Source organism: Zingiber officinale, chromosome 7A (genome assembly GCF_018446385.1).
Source record: "Zingiber officinale cultivar Zhangliang chromosome 7A, Zo_v1.1, whole genome shotgun sequence".
Taxonomy (NCBI): Eukaryota; Viridiplantae; Streptophyta; class Magnoliopsida; order Zingiberales; family Zingiberaceae; genus Zingiber; species Zingiber officinale.
The window spans coordinates 67547632-67565567 of NC_055998.1; positions in this window are offsets into that span (position 1 = coordinate 67547632).

A 17936-nucleotide genomic window follows, 5' to 3' on the forward strand; every position below is an offset into this window, starting at 1 on the left:
ACAAGTCGAACACGGGAGCCGAGATCACGACGAAGAACGGAGCCGGAGTCGGAAGTTGAACCAGACTCAGACGATGAAGACATTGAAATTACAACCGAGCTGGTAAACCTCGTAAAGAAGCTCTACAAGACGAAGGGCTTCAACAAAAGAGATCTAAAAAAGGCAGTGAAAACAAAGGAAGGTTCACAGAACTCAAAAATGAAGTTTGAAGTGACATGCTACGGGTGCAACCAAAAAGGGCACATCAAATCCAACTGCCCTAACCTGAAGGAGGTCAAAAAGCAAAGAAGGAAAAAGGTCCTTAAGGCAACATGGGACGAATCTTCATCGGAGGACGACGACGACGAGCTCGAACAGACGAGTCTACTCGCATTAATGGCCCGGGACCAAATCGTCGAATCCGGAAGCGAGAGCGAGTCTGAGGCGGAGTCCGAGCAAAGCCACGGATCCGTATCCGTTTCCGAAGGACCAGACCCCGCTGAGTTGGATCAATGGATGTTGGATAGTGGATGTTCCAGACATATGACTGGAGATAAATTGAAGTTTTCAAAGCTCAAACTAAAAAATTTAGGATCAGTTGCATTCGGCAACAATGGTCAACTTAAGGTAATCGGAAGAAGTAATATCGAACTCAACTCCGATTTTATTATTAGAAAAGTTTTGTTAGTTGAAAATTTCAATTTCAACTTACTAAGTATAAGCCAATTGTGTGATAGCGTATACTTAGTCACTTTTGACAAAGCTAGGTGTTTAGTCAAAAATATTGAAAATCCTGAAATCACACTTAAGGGACTTAGGAAAAACAATATGTACTCAATTAATCTACCCACATCCTCAATAAAGTGTTTTATAACACAGGAAGAGGAAACTGACTTGTGGCACAGAAGACTGGGTCATACTCACACTAGACTCATTTCAAAAATGAGTCATAATGGCCTAGTTAGAGGTTTGCCCAAACTAAAATTCATTGAAAACTCAATCTGTAATGCTTGTCAACAAGGAAAACAAACTAAGTCAAACTTGAAAGTTAAGTCACTTCTAAAGGAAGTAACTGTCCTTAAAGAAGGGGCTGACACTAAACCCTTACCTGACCAGAGTCAGATTGAATTTCCAACTCAAGTTCAAAAACTTGAGGAAGAAAATTCAAGTCTAAAAAATCAGGTTAAAGATTTAAAAACTAGCTTAGAACGGTTTTCTTTGGGCTCCAAGAACTTGGATTTAATTCTTGGGACACAAAGGGCCATTTACAATAGAACTGGGCTGGGATATAAAAGTAAATATAAATCTTACTTATCCTTAATAAACAAACAAAGTAGTAACTCAGTCCAAGCATGGGTCGCCAAGTCCAAACTGATCAATCAAGTTGGACTTGGTCAATACTGGGTCCCGAAGGATCAAATACACTACCTCGATAGACCATATCGAGGCCGTGATCCAAGGGGAGCAAAAAGAAAAACGATATTCGAAATTAAATTATAAATTCAAAAATTAAATTCAAAATTCGAAATTAAATTATAAATTCAAAAATTAAATTCAAAATTCGAAATTAAATTATAAATTCAAAAATTAAATTCAAAATTCGAAATTAAATTATAAATTCAAAATTCGAAATTAAATTATAAATTCAAAAATCAAATTCAAAATTCGAAATTAAATAATTTTAAATTCAAAAATCAAATTCAAAATTTGAAATTAAATTATAAATTCAAAAATAAAATTCAAAATTCGAAATTAAATAATTTTAAATTCAAAATTAAATTATAAATTCAAAAATCAAATTCAAAATTCGAAATTAAATTATAAATTCAAAAATTAAATTCAAAATTCGAAAATTAAATTCAAAATTCGAAAATTAAATTCAAAATTTGAAAATAATTCAAAATTCGAAATTAAATAATTTTAAATTCAAAAATGAAATTCAAAACTCGAAATTAAATTTTAAATTCAAAAATTAAATTCAAAATTCGAAAAAAATTCAAAATTCGAAATTAAATTCAGAAATTCAAAATTTGAAATTAAATTTTAAATTCAAAAATTAAATTCAAAATTCAAAATTAAAATATCGAAATTAAATTAATTAAAATCAAGTTAAAATCGAATTTAATCAAAAATCCAAGGGAAGGCTCCAGATTATCTGGCACCTCCAAACTTAATCCACCCGATAAGGGTAACCAAGAGCAGACTACCCGGCAGGGTAATTAAGGTTAGATAAAATGGGCTAGGTTTAACTTGACCCACGGTACTGGTGAAGTTTTTGGATGATAGTACGTTAGGGAAGCTTGGGCATTGCATGTCTAGGAAGATATGACTTCGACCTGGTGCATTTGGCCAAGTGGAACTGACCGAAGCTACCCTTAAATGGATCCTAACTAGTTAGACCAAAGTTTAGTATTAAGCTTAATGGGTAGGACTATTTGGAAAACCTCGAAGGCATGGTTACTTTAATGAGTTCCTTGTGACTCACCATAGCCCAGAAGTTTATCCAAAGAATGCTTACTTGTTAAACCCAAAGCTAAACCTGAATCTAACACAAAGTTAAACAAATTCCTTAAACTGAACCTCAATTCATCTCACAACAATTATATGGTTCCCTGATTGAAAATTTAGATCGGGTGAGATGACTAAATTAAAATTGACTTAAATCAAGTTAATTCAACAAAATTATTTCAAAATTATTTTAAAACTCAATTTCAAAATTATTTTAAACCCAATTTCAAAATTATTTTAAACTCAATTTCAAAATTATTTTAAAACTCAATTTCAAAATTATTTTAAACTCAATTTCAAAATTTGAATTAATTCTCAATTAAACATGTTTACTTAAGCATCTTTAAGTTAATTAAAACATTAATAATAATAATAATAATATTAATTATATATATACAAAGGTCAAAAACCGGGGGCGGGCGCCCCCGGTATTCAGAGGCAGCAGGCGCCCCCTACCCTTGCACTCAAGTTTTCCTTAAAGCTTCTAAGCTTACCTGCGAAGACTTTCAAAATTTAAATTTTCCGCGGTTAATACGGAGTCGTGACTCAACCGAGGTCGTCAGTTCTAAAATTTCTTTCAATGGCCCCTCGGTAAAATGTCTATCCCCTCCTAAACTTTATTTCTTATAATGCTTGTTTATTTCTCAATATAATATTAGTTTGAAATTTAGGAAGCGTACTAAGTCTGGTGCTGGGCCCTCTACCCCTAGCATTGACCCTAGGTTTCCCACCGACGAACTTAGGATTAAGTTTATGTCAACAAATTACATGGCCATTAGAACCAAATGTATAGACAGATCGTTTTTTCTACGATCTTGTGTTCCAGTCTCCGAGGCTATAAACCACTATGGGCTACGAAACCTAGTTGAGAACACCAGCCCAGTCAACATAAGTTTATGTGTCGAATTTTACAACAACCTAGTAAAAATAGACGACTACTCCTATACCACTAGGGCAGCTGGCACGGATATCACATTATCTCCCACCACCATTCGTGAGTTTTTAGGGTTACGAGAGTCACCCTGCACCTTTTTATGCTATCCTCCTAGGGAGCTACCTTTTGGAGATCCCTACTCACATATTACCCTTGATACGATCTATTCATATTTCTTTGAGGACCAGCGTGATCCCGCTGAGACCCAGTTTAGGTCACTTAACCTTAGAATTCAGGACTACGCCCTTTATAGAGTTCTAGTACTTTGTATTCTACCGCTGACCACTCACGACATTGCGGTGATGCGCCCGTTTCACTCCTTCCTCCTCTATGCCCTATGTTATAGGTTAGACATAGACATCAACCTTCACATCTTTTCCACTATTATTTACGCAGTTGGATACGTGACCAGCAGACGAGTACATATGCCTTATTGTCATATTCTGACAGCTTACATGTCCTCACTACACATTGATATCACCAGAGGTGACATCCGCTACATGACTGAGTTTGACATCATAGGAGCTAGGAACTTTTCCCTAGCAAATATCCATATAGACAATGAGGGTACCATGACCTGGCGTAGGGGGGCACAGCACCAGCAGGCGGAGGAGGCAGAGCATGATGAGTTCATGTTGGCACTATTTCCTGAGGAGGCTGCTCCTGCCCCACCACCACCTCGAGCACCACACCCAGCTCCTCGCACTCTAGGCGATCGAGTTTCCGGACTAGAGAGGGCTATATCGAGTCTCCAGCACAAGAACTCCGAGTTTCATTAGTCCATGCGGTGAGAGGTCTCCGATCTTCGACGAGAGGTCCGAAAGGAGGTCTCCGACTTACGACGAGACGTACGACAGGAGCTCTCCGACCTACGCCGAGATCTATGAGAGGACGACCGGGCTCGTCACACTGAGATCCTGACACTACTCCGGTCGCTGGGTTCCGGACCACCTCCCTCATCATCTCAGTAGCTCCTACTGTAGCTCCATTATGACTCTAGTACAGCTTGTAACAGCTCGATTATTACTCTTTTATCTATGTCGACTTTTTTAGACGACTTCACTTCAGGCTTGATTGACTATACCTTAATCTAATAGATTAGTTCTTTAGTCACTTTCTTATAAACTTCTAGGAAAAACTGATTTTCCAAAATCCCCACTTTGCTAGACTTTCGAAAGATGGATGTAGCCTAGGATTTCCCCCTAGAAATCATGTTCCCCCAGGACTCAGCCAGAGCATCTCACAAACACCTAGGTTTACCTTGATTGTGTTTGTAAAACATAGAACGGTGTGAGATGCATAGGGTACAGCCTGAACTCAAGAATGCTTATTTCTGTGCATCAATATGAGTCTGGGCGTTAAATACATGATTAACAGTAATCAAATCAAGTCTTCCAGCCTAAATACAATCTAACCGGATCAATTGACTTGACTTGACTAACCAAGTGAACACTGTTGCCCTCTAGGCAATCAGCAAGTAGCTAAATGGTTAGACAGTTGATGGAGGAAACAATAAGTTTAAGCATGTCTGTACTTAAGGGATCTGATACCTGATCAAAACAAATCTTTACTCATGCTTGGACTGTAGGGCTCTGATACCTTATTTAAGCTGAAACCTCTTCGAAATTTGGAAATTTTGAAATTTAGAAATTTGAGCTTAAAAACCTGAATGTCTTCTTTCAAGAAATTTTTTTAAATTGAAAATTCTGCTTGAAAATCTTTAAAGTTGAAAATTTTATTAGAAAATTTCTGAAGTTAAAATTTTTTAAAAATTTCTGAAACTGAAAATCTTGTTAGCAAACTTTTGACGTTGAAAAGTGTTAAAATTTCTGAAGTTAAAAATTTTTTTTACAAATTTCTGAAGTTGAAAACTCTGTTAACAAATTTCTGAAGTTAAAAATTAAGTTTTTCAAAACTAGCTCATTTTTTTGATATATGGCAAAGGGGGAGAGTTGAGAAATTCAAAGAAAATGTTAAAGGGAGCCTGTATTAAGGGGGAGCTATGTTTATGTTTATTTTTTATATCACGCTTCTTGTGCTTATATATAACTGCATAATTTTTACTTAACATTGAATTTCGGTTGCCATTATAAAAAAGGGGGAGATTGTTGGTGCAGAAGCATCCGACGATCAAACCTTAGTTTTGATAATAGCAAAGGATTCAAAGTTAAGTTAGTGTGTGATCTAACAATGTTTGAATCAGTATTTCAGGAAAGTCCTAGCTGCGGTTAGGCAGGTGGAAAACCCTAGGGGGTGGAAACCCTAGGTCATAGGGGTGGTAACCCTATGTGAAAAGTCTTGGCAGGTCGATGGCTTCAGGCAAAAATCCTAGGGGGTGGTAACCCTAGGTGGAAAGTCCTGGTGTCGCGAACCAGGTGAAAGTCTGGACTAGCCGGGAAGCGGATGTCCAGCAGAAAGTCTGGAAGCATCGAGTGCTAAGCAAAAGTCCAGTCGATCTGGAGGATCGACTGACAACAGGTAAATCTCCTGAGTGGAGTAGGTGAGGACGCGTTCCCCGTAGAGGGAACAGTAGGCGTCGGGTCGACCTAGGATTTCCGGTAGGAAATCCCAAGTCAGACTCGGACAGTCCGAAGACTGTCAATTATTCGTTACTATGTTTTATCAGAATCTAACACTGTCTTGCAGGGTATTATTGCTTGGACTAACCTTGTTTTGCAAGTGAAGAACCTTCTGGAAAAAGGGGTCCGGGCGCCCGGAGGTCCGGGCGCCCGGAACAGGTCCAGGCGCCCGGGACCAAACTTTATCTCTGCCGCGACTTCGCCACGTGGAGCATCCTGGTTGGTTGGCCACGTCACACTCCAGGCGCCCGGAACTTCATATAAAAGAAGGGTCGAGGTGCAGCTTCAAAAAGAACGAATACAACAATCTTCTAAGCAATCTCTCTGCAACAAGCTGCTAACGACTCGATCCAGAAAGTGCTACAACGACACCCCGACAACCTGGAGCTTCAGATTTAGTCTTTGTTGTTGGTATAATCTGTTTACTGCTTTGAATTGTAATTAGTCTGTAATATTTTTATCGTGCTTATAGTTGTTGCCCACGGAAAGCGATCAAGGATCGCGGGCCTTCGAGTAGGAGTCGCCTTAGGCTCCGAACGAAGTAAATCTCCTTGTCTCTCTGTGTTTGTTATTCCTTCATTCCGCTGCGCTTTTACTCATTTGTTTTACGAATCAAAAGAAATAGCCACGCACGCTATTCACCCCCCCTCTAGTGTGATCTCGATCCAACAATTACTTCTATATTCCCAGTCAACACAAAGTAGTTGTGGCTAAGACTGGGGTTTTTCTAGAAAGGGACTTTGTTTCTAAAAAAACTAGTGGGAGTACGTTCGATCTTGAAGAAGTTCAAGATGTGAACCATAGCACTGAAGCCTCAATGGAAGTTGAACTAGAACTACAAAGTGTTGTGGATGATGTTGTTCCACAAGGAGTTGAGGAACAACAACCAGTTCAAGTAGACCTACCTCTTCGCAGGTCTGATAGGGTACATCGTCAGCCTGAGAGATATTCATTTCTCTTGTCTGACCATGATGATGTTGTGCTCATTGAGGATGAGCGTACCTTCTATCAGGAAGCTGTGATGAGACCAGATTCTGAGAAATGGCTAGAGGCTATGAGATCGAAATGGAATCCATGTACACCAACCAAGTATGGACTTTGGTTGATCCACCTGAAGGGGTAAAATCCATTGGGTGTAAGTGGGTCTTTAAGAGAAAGACTGACATGGATGGACTTATATATAAGGGTTGTCTGGTAGCAAAAGGTTTCAAGCAAATTCATGGTATTGACTATGATCAAACTTTTTCTCCAATCGCGATGTTTAAGTCCATTCAGATCATGCTTGCTATTGCAGCATACCACGATTATGAGATCTGGCAGATGGATGTCAAAATCGTGTTTCTGAATGGAAACCTGCTCGAGGATGTGTACATGACACAACTTGAGGGTTTTGTAGATCCACAGCATACTGGCAGAGTTTGTAAGCTGCATAAATCTATTTATGGACTAAAGCAAGCTTCTCGAAGCTGAAATCTTCAATTCGATGGTGCGATCAAACAGTTTGGTTTCATCAAGAATGAAGATGAACCTTGTGTCTACAAGAAGGTTGTAGGGAGCACATTTGTCTTCCTTGTATTGTATGTGGATGACATACTACTCATTGGGAACGACATCCCTTTGCTGCAGTCTGTAAAGACTTGGCTAGGGAATTGTTTCTCAATGAAGGACTTAGGTGAAGCAACCCATATTCTAGGCATACAGATCTATAGAGATAGATCTAAGAGAGTGCTTGGCCTAAGTCAGAGTACATATATTGACAAGGTACTACTTCGGTTTGCCATGCAGAACTCCAAGAAGGGATTTCTGCCGATGTCACATGGTGTGAGTCTTTCGAAGACTCAAAATCCCTCTTCTAGAGAGGAGAGAGACCGCATGGATCAGATCCCTTATGCTTCAGCCATAGGATCAATCATATACGCCATGCTATGTACTCATCCTGATGTCTCGTATGCTTTGAGCATGACGAGCAGATACCAGTCAGATCCAGGTAAAAGTCACTGGATAGCTGTCAAGAATATTCTTAAGTACTTGAGAAGGACTAAAGAATATTTCTTGATATATGGAGGTGATGACGAGCTAGCTGTAAAGGGTTACAGTGATGCTAGCTTCCAAACTGACCAGGATGATTATCCATCACAGTCTGGGTTCGTGTTTTGCATAAATGGTGGTGCTGTGAGCTGGAAGAGTTCGAAGCAGGACACAGTCGCTGATTCTACAATAGAGGTTGAGTATATTGTTGCATCAGAAGTAGCAAAGGAGGCAGTTTGGATCCGCAAGTTCATTACTGAGCTTGGGGTGGTTCTTAGCATAGTAGATCCTATATATTGAGCTCTATTGTGACAACAATGGAGCAATTGCGCAGGCTAAGGAACCTCGCTCACACTAGCGGACCAAACATATACTACGACGCTTCGATAGAGGAGAAGTGAAGATTTGCAGAGTACCCACTAAGGCTAACATCGCAGATCCCTTGACCAAGGCTTTGGCACAGAGAAAGCATGATGGTCACACTAGGTCATTGGGGCTTAGAGCCTACACTCATTGGCACTAGTGCTAGTGGGAGATTGTTAGTTAGAGCCCTAGAGCCAATCATATGATGATTGTTGTATGAATTCGTTGTATGATATTCTTGTATATAAATAAAGGCATTTCTTCATGGTTATTATACTTATTTGTATTGGTGCCAAATAACTAAGAATAATAGCGTCCTTGAGTAGAAGGTTCTTATCTATATCAATCGATTGGTTGAATCGATAGTGAGATGATATAGAGAACACTACTCTTAATCATTCCTAGTCAAGTATTAACATTCAGGGACAATGTTAATGCGATGAGACTATCATGTAGGTCAACTCGATGACTTGATCTCACAAGTCATCGATATAGAGATATCAAGTTGACACATGGGTATGCATTGGAGAATGTATACTGAATGACCCGCCATGAGAAAGTATCATGGATCGTTATATGAGTGTCATATACTTTCTCATGTGGCTATTAGTATGACTATTAGTTCTTGGACTTGAAGTCACCATGGTTCCCTACATAAGGAGTTGCATACTTTGGTTTCGTCAAACGTCACCCGTAACTAGGTGGACTATAAAGGCGATTACTGGGTATGTAATAAATTATGCGGAGGGATGTGAGTGATGTAGATGGAATCTATCTCTCCTATATAATGAGAGTGACATCGTTATTCTTGATAAAGAGAGACCACTATGTACATGGCCATGCTCAAATGAGTCAATATGAGATATTGAACTCATATGATTAGAGTGAGTCTCTTGGAGTTCAAGATTTAGTTTGATCAGAGGATGACACCGTCTATGCCTCAAATTGATCAAACTAGATGTCAAGGATAGAAGGACATTGTCATATATTGTGAAGAGTCACAATTAGTAGTTACAAAGATGATGTTGGATCTCAACATTCTTGTAACTTAGGTAGCAATGATGTATTGCTAGATGCCGCTCATTGTTTATGTTTCTAAATAAGATTTAGAAACATTGCCAACGTTACAAGAACCTATTGGGTTACACACAAAGAACGAGTGGATGGAGATTAGGTTCATATGTTGAACCAATTGGATTAGGTTCATATGAACCAAAATTGGATTAAGAGTAATCCGAATTAGACTTATTGGGTTAGACTCAATTGGATTCAATTGTTGAATAAGTCTAATTTAGAGTTGATTCATTGAGTCAATTTATATTAATGAATTTTGATTCATTAAATTGAAATTGACTTGAATCAAAGATTGGATTTAACTCAACAAGGAAGATGTGTGGTCAAGTTTGACTTGACCAAATGGGAAGTTGAAACATCAAGTTTGACTTGACTAAATGCCACTTCATGAAGGATGACTCATCCTACATGGCATGGCCAACAAATACATTCTTGCCACATCATCTCCACATCATCAAGGGAGAGCAAGAGGCATGGAATGTCCATGTGTGGCCAGCCATATGAATGCAAGATTCATTGACATTGAATGTGATTTATTAGCATTCCATGTGTGGCCGGCCATATGAATGCAAGATTTATTAACATTGAATGTAATTTATTGACATTCCATGTGTGGTCGGCCAAATGAATATGAGATTCATTGGCATTGATTTGGGATGTGTGGTCTTCTTCCTCCTTAGCTCCTTCTTGTTCTCATTCTCCTCTTGGCCGAGAGTTCCAAGCAAGAAGGGTGAAGGTGAGTGAGTTTAATCCAAGAAGAAAGGGTAAGTGAAAGTCACATAGAGAGTTTAGAGAAGTGTATGAGAATCCTCTTCTTCTTTTTCTCTCCTTTCTTCTTCCAATCCCATCCGAGAGCCCTTGGGAGTGCTAGCACACTTGTGGTGCTCTCTTCTATATCTAGAGTGGTTTGAGAATCACTTCTTGTTCGTGTGGATACTACTAGAGGTACACACATTTGAACACATTCGAGATCCGACAACATTTGGACGAGCGGAATTTGCGAAGGGCTTCGCATCAAAGGTATACCTCTCTTTCAAGTAGATCTAGAGTAGATCTAGGATTAGAGAAACTTGTACACGAAATTATGTTTTTAATCTTCGCACGGATCCAGTGGCATGGGACTTCGGGATTTCCGCAAAGCAAAATATGGTTTTTGCGGCTCGAAAGTCCAAACACCAAACATATATAATCACTAACATAGGTATTATCGACATGATCCTCTAATAGTACACATCAGACACATGTACGCACAACATAGATACAATCAACATGAAACCTCCAATAGATAACATTGGACATGTGTACACATACAACATATAAATGCATGGTCAACATGATAACTCTTATGGCATATACCAAACATGTGTACACATAACACCATTTGCATAATCAATATGTTAACCTAATCAACAAAATATCCCCTACTATATATACTCTACATGTATTTACATAACAGAATATAGATATCCAAAAGCTAAGACTGTATTTAAAATAAATAGATTATCTTAAAGGTCAAGCACAAATATCAAGAAGGATAACAATATAGATATATTTAAGGTAAAGCAACCTAATCCATCAATCAAAAACAACCATGCACTAAGTTCAAAGAACTAAAGAGGCCAAGGAAGATATATTCGCCTTTAACTGTCGATCGTGCTAAACAATCTCATGTCGAGATTCTTGTCTCGAATCAAAATCCTCCATCAATATATTTTACTTAGCTAATTTTATAAGAATTAAATAACTAAATAAAATCTTCAAAACTAATTAGGGTAACTCTAATCAAGCTCGATCCTTAATCAACCACAATAATCCTTAATCATACAACCTAATTAAATTAGGTTTATACATGAATCATCAATTAACCCAATTATTTAATCCTTGAGTTATTCAACTTCTTAATCATCATGAATAAATTAATTCATTACTTATCAATATCAACTCATCCACTAATCCTTTTTTCTTAATCCAATAACAAATCCATCTCTTGATTACCAATCCGCTACATAATGAAATCAAAGCATAATAACCTGTAACGCCCGCCCCTCCTGCTAGTAGGGCGGGGGTTACTTTACTTATCTATTTGCGGAAACATACATGCATATTGAAATTTCTTTCGAAAGTAAGACAATAGAAATATCATGAAGTCATGCGGAATAATATCATAATACACTTGGTTCATGTCGACATAACAAAATAACTTAAGCAGGTCTTTTATTTGCCTTAGCCGAGCCACCACTACACACATCTCCTTGCCTCTCCTTCAGCTCCCTTAGGTCATCCATTCTTTGCCCTTATCTGTGGTACAAGGAAAGTAAGCTATAAGCACACAGACTTAGTAAGATCCTTTCCTACTCACAAAATCCATATATCAAAACATAAACACATAAGCATATAACCATGGAAATATGAACATCTAACATCATATGGTGAATGCATAGCATCATAACATATTATCTCATAAAGAACATCATGCTATATCATATCATAAATCATCATGTCATATAAATCATAAGGGCATCGTATGTCATATCATAAATCATAAAGAACATCATGCTATATCATATCATAAATCATCATGTCATATAAGTCATAAATCATATCATGCAAGATGTCTTTTAAAAACATGTGTCATGTCATATGCAAGATGTCTTAAAACATATCATATAGTACTTGAACATAATATTATCATGAGGGCCCGACTTGTACCACATACATACATAAATGCGCGCAATCCTTAGGACAGGGTAGCTAGCCCCGAACCTACTAGGGATCTAGGTCCGTACTACGACCGTCGACCTAGGGGCGTACTAAGGAGCTCATCCCTTTACTAGACCCGTTCATAGTCCGTCGGCCTAGGGGCGCTTATGGAGCCCACCCTTGGTACAAGCCATACAAAGTAAAATAGCATATCATGGTTCATGTCATAACATAGCATATCATATCTTATCATATCATGAAGAGTGCTCTTAGTCCCCAAGGGAAGCAACTCTTAGGTCTTTACTTATCATATCATAAAGAGTGCTCTTAGTCCCAACAAAAAGGGAAGCAACTCTTAGGCCTTTGCTTATCATATCATAAAGCATGCATAATTGGGCACATAGCACATCATAAGAGACATTATTATGCATGGATCATAAGCATACATAAATGACATTTTATTTGTCATATCATAAAAGCATGCATACTTGGGCACATAGCACATCATAAGAGACATTATCATGCATGGTTCATAGGTATACATAAATGGACACATCATCCATCATAGAAAAGACATAATCATACATGGAGTCATTAAATAACATCTCTTAATTCATAGCATAGCATGTGAGGCGCATCTAGGCTCCTAAACCCATTATGGCCGAAAGTTCAAGAGTATGAACTTAAATTCTAAACAACATACAAGCATAAGAATCTCATGTTAACTTCATATCGTATCATAAAGAAGGTCATAAGCATGTTAATTCAAATTTTGAAGCCTTCCTAGGTCTCTAATTCTTTCATGGTCGAAACCTTCATGGAGAGGAACCAAGCTCTAAGCAACATACAAGCATAAATATCTAGCTAAAATTCATGTCATATCATAAGGAGATTCATGAGCATGCTAGGTTAAATTTTTAGCTTCCTTGAACCCTAAAACTTGTTCATGGCCGAAACCTTCATGAAGAGGAAACCAAGCTCTAAGCAACATGCAAGCATAAATATCTAGCTAGGAATTCATATCATATCATAAGGAGATACATGAGGATGCTAGGTTAAATTTTTAGCTTCCTTGAACCCTAAAACTTGTTCATGGCCGAAACCTTCATGAAGAGGAAACCAAGCTCTAAGCAATATACAAGCATGAATATCAAGCTAACTCCATATCATGTCATAAATGAAATCATGAGCATACTAGATTTAGTTTAAAGCTTCTTTAGACACTAACTTCTCCATGGCCGAACCCTAAGGGACCATGTGTCTAGATTTCAAGCAACATCAAAACATGATAACCCTAAGTTTGCTTTATATCATGTCTTAAAGAGAGGCATGAACATGTTAACCTAAGTTTTAAGCTCTCCTAGGTCTTTTATTCACATTATGGCCGAAACCCTATAGTGTAATACCACTAGGTTCCAACACATACAAGCATGCAAACACTTAAAAATCTTTCATACCATTTCATAAAGAAGATCATGAGCATGATAACCTAAACTTTAATCTCTCCTAATCCATTTATTCATGTCTTGGCCGAATACTTTATGAGCATGAGATTAAGTTTTAAGCAACATACAAGCATAATAATACCAAACCAATCTCCTATCATAGCATACATATCATGGGGACATAGTGATCATGGTTGGTTTAGGTCTTAAGCTTTCCTAGGTCTTTCGTCTATACTTGGCCGAAAGTTCAAAATCATAGATCTAGGTTTTAAGTAAGCATACAACATAAGAACATTAACTAGCTTCCTATACTAGGGTGCTTATCATAAGAACATAAAGAACATGCTTATCTAGGTCTTAAACTTCCCTAACCTTTTTATTCATGTCTTGGCCGAAAAACCTTAGGAGCATGGAGTTAAGTTTCAAACATTTTAATCTTGTGGAAAACATAAGCAACTTGTACCACAGGTGAGGGGATACTTACATCCTTTCGCTTGTTGTTCCTAAAGAAAAGTGGTACCCTTGTGAGGAAGAAGAAGGAGCTTCTCTTTCTAGTCCTCTCTTTTGTTTTCTTTTTCTTGTAAGGAGTAAACCTTGAGACTCCTTCTTAGGAATTAGTTTTCTTGGAGAGAAAACCTTAGCTTGGATTTTAGGAATGAGGGAGAGAAAGCTCTATGTCTCGGTGGAGAAGGGAGAAGGAGAAAGGAGGAGGAGGAAGAAGAAGGAGGAAGAATGAACAATCTTTTCTTTCTCTATTCTTCTCTCAATCCTATTTATTCATCATGAGAATGAATTATGTCTTCATTCATCCCCTTAACCCCTCTATCTCTACCCTCTCTTAATTCTCACGAAATTAGAGGAAAAAGAGGAAGGAAAGAAACTTGGCTTTTGCTTGCTTCTTTCCTTAACCAAGAGGAAGAGGAGGTAAGCCACTTGGTTTTCTCTTGTTCCTTCACTTAACTATCCTCTTACTTTTAACTACAAATTCCACTCTTTTCTATTCATCTATTATTCTTTGCTCTAGTGGTTACCATACACTAATTTAACTCTATCATTTGTGGGTGGTTCAAGGTTCAAACCTTAACATCACTTTTTTTTTTCATTTTGGTTTCTATTTCCATTTCTCTATTTTTTTTCTTTCATTCTAAAGGAAAAATACTTATAGGTATAGCTTATCTTTTCATGGGTGTTACATAACCTACTTTGCTAATTCCATTAATCCATCATGAATCAAACACTGCATAACCCAACCAACTCCGTAATCAAATAACCAATCTAAAATAGAAATGGAAAAAACACTCTGATAATCACACACTAATTAGATCTTACCTCAATCTGCTCTATCGTTGCTTGGTGAAAGAATCCAGAAGCAGCTATGAGGATATACAATAGTGAGCTTAGATCATAGGTATATAAACAAGATCTAATTAGCATAGGTAACAATTAGATCTGGTTTACCCATCCGGTCGAACAGAAGACAATCCCTCCTACTATTCAGTTGGTGCTTGGTTAGAGGCAAAAGCAACAATCTGATCATCGTGCAGCAGCGCTTGCTGAAGCTCCAGCGTCTCTAATGAAGGTGATGGTCAGGACACTAGGTATTCACTGGCAAAGCTTCCTCAGATGGCAGCAATCACAACGTTGTTCGGGTTCTCACGCAAGAGGGAGGGTAGCCCTAGCCCACTTGCGTCATTTTCCCCGTCCGATGTCATTGTCCAACCAGTGATGGAGCTGCAATATAGTGGAAATGGCAACAATCGCGCAGAGGCGCTGGAGATCCATAGAATGACAAAGATGACTCAGTGAGGGAGCGACGATGAAGATGTGGGTGATGTAAAGAGGGCGGTGGTGGTGTTGCCCAAAAACTAGGGCACGATTCAGAGATCTTGCGAGCTGCTGTCATGTGGATCAACTCCTATTCGGGGCTAACATCCAAGAAGGAGGGGCTAGCAGAGGGAACTAGTGAAGCTCGACACTGGGAGATTAGCATTGCGAGAGGGGAGATAGCATCGATGGCTCTCAAATGGAGAGTAGAGCAGACGCGAGGAAGAGAATTAGTAGTGGAAATGAGAGGAGAAGAGAGGATGACACCGACTTGTGACAATCAGTGTCGGGGTCGCGGTGGTGATCGGCGATCGAGTGAATGGGAGAAGATGGACAGCGTGAGTAGGGCTGTAAATGAACTAAGCATTTGTGAATAAGCTTGGTGTTCGGCTTGGTAAGAGCTTGTTTATGTTCGTTCAATATACATAAGATTACTTAAACAAACAAGCTTGAATAACTCGTTAAGCTAAACAAACAATCTTGAACACATATATGTTCAACTCATTAATGTTCGTGAACAATGTTCGTGAACAATGTTCATGAACAATGTTCATGAACAATATTCACGAATCATATTCATTAATAAAACTCTTTTCAATATGCTAAATAAATAATAAAATAAAATAAATAAATTTAAATTATTAAGCTTAATAACCAATCAAATAACTAAAAGTTTTAAACAATCAAATAAGTTTGAATTGAGAGCCTGATACCATCTAAACGAACCAAGCTCGAACCAAGATCAAACCAAGCTTGGATTGAGAGCTTGATAACATCTAAAGCTTCAAACAAGCTCAAGCTCATAAAAAACAAACCAAGCCAAGGTTGAACACTCATTTCAAAAGCTTGGTTCATTTTAAGCTCGGCTCAACTCGGCTTGGTTGCCTTATCAAACAAGCTTGAACACCCTAAAGCTCGACTCGACTCAGCTCGTTTACAACCTTAGGCGTGGGAAAGGGATCGGGTAGGAGAAGAGGAGATTAGGTACACATACATATATTATATATATAACTTAGGTTTAAATAATTAAATCCTAAGTTAAAGCCTCAATTAACTCCCACTTTAATTGGGGATTCTAAACAGGCTTTCTCCCAGTCCAACTGATTCATCCCCTCAAAATGAGTCATACGGACTCTGTTTAAATCTTAAAAAATTTTTAAAATTTTTTGAAAAATCCAATAAGGTTATTTATCCAATAACACTTATTATTTAATTTTGTCATATCTTACATGATCATCATCCAAAAACTCATGAAGTTTAAATTGCGAAAAATTTGGATCTTTACAATTTATAAACCAATTTTAGAAAAAATAATTAAAAAATATTTTTAATTATGAAAAATTTTGAAAATTTTTATAGCGGTAACATCGACATAATCAAAGCCATGAAAAAAATTTACTAAATTCTGAAATTAATTTAAACAAAAATAAAATATTTTCTAAAAAAGTTGTACTTTCAAAAAAAATAAAAAATAGTTTCAAAGCTCAAAAAATAGTAAATTTTTTTTTAAAAATGTAATAGAGCAAGTATTTTTTATAGAAAATTATTTTTTTGAAAATTGAATGAAAATTAAATTTTTAATATTTAAAATATGATTTTTGTAGATAAACTCATAGAAAAATAATACAGCAGTAAAAAAATTCAATTTTTTTTCTTTTATCGATAACATGATAAGAGTTCATAGAAAAATAAAGTTTACAAAAATTACATTGAGAATTATTTTTAAATTGAAAAATATAATTTTTATTAAAACAATTTATAGAAAAATAATTTAACAGTATGAAAATTTTGATTTTTTTTATATATAGGTGAGGAAATTTTCTCTCTTAAAAAAATTAATTTCTAATCGAAATCATGCAAAGTAATTTATTTAGTTGATTTTAAACAAACAATAAAAGTTAAATCAATTAAAAGTACGATATGCATCAAAATTTAATCTAAGCACGATTTTGGAATCCAGTATAGGTTCGTTCCAACTTTGTTAATCAAAATTTTTTTAAGGATATATTTCAACGATAATTTTTTAGTTTGGCTCTTGTAATATTTAAGATGTCAATTAAGTCCTTGAAAATTTTTAAAATTTGAAAGAATAACATTCAAACATGCAGAATTTTTTAATTTTTATATTTATTCTTTTAAAATTTTATTTTCTATTTTTAGTTTGTTGAAATCTTCTAATCGACAAGATGTTGGTAAGGTCTCTTTTAATTCATTATTTTCTTTTAATAACTTTTTATTATCTATTTTTAATTTCTAGCAATTTTTTTGATAAAATTTTAATAAATTTAAATAACTGGTCAGGAGGTAGAAACCGTACCTGACTTACCTTGTCGATCTCTGATGCTCCTGCTGTAGAGCTACTTTCTTCTTACATTGCTCCCCCTTCTTCAATGCTTTTGATGCTCATTTCAGATGAGCTCGTTTCGTCTTCTTCTTCTTGGTGACTTGCCATCAAAAAAAGTCCAGCGTGGGCTTCAATCTCCGACTCTGATGACGTTTCGT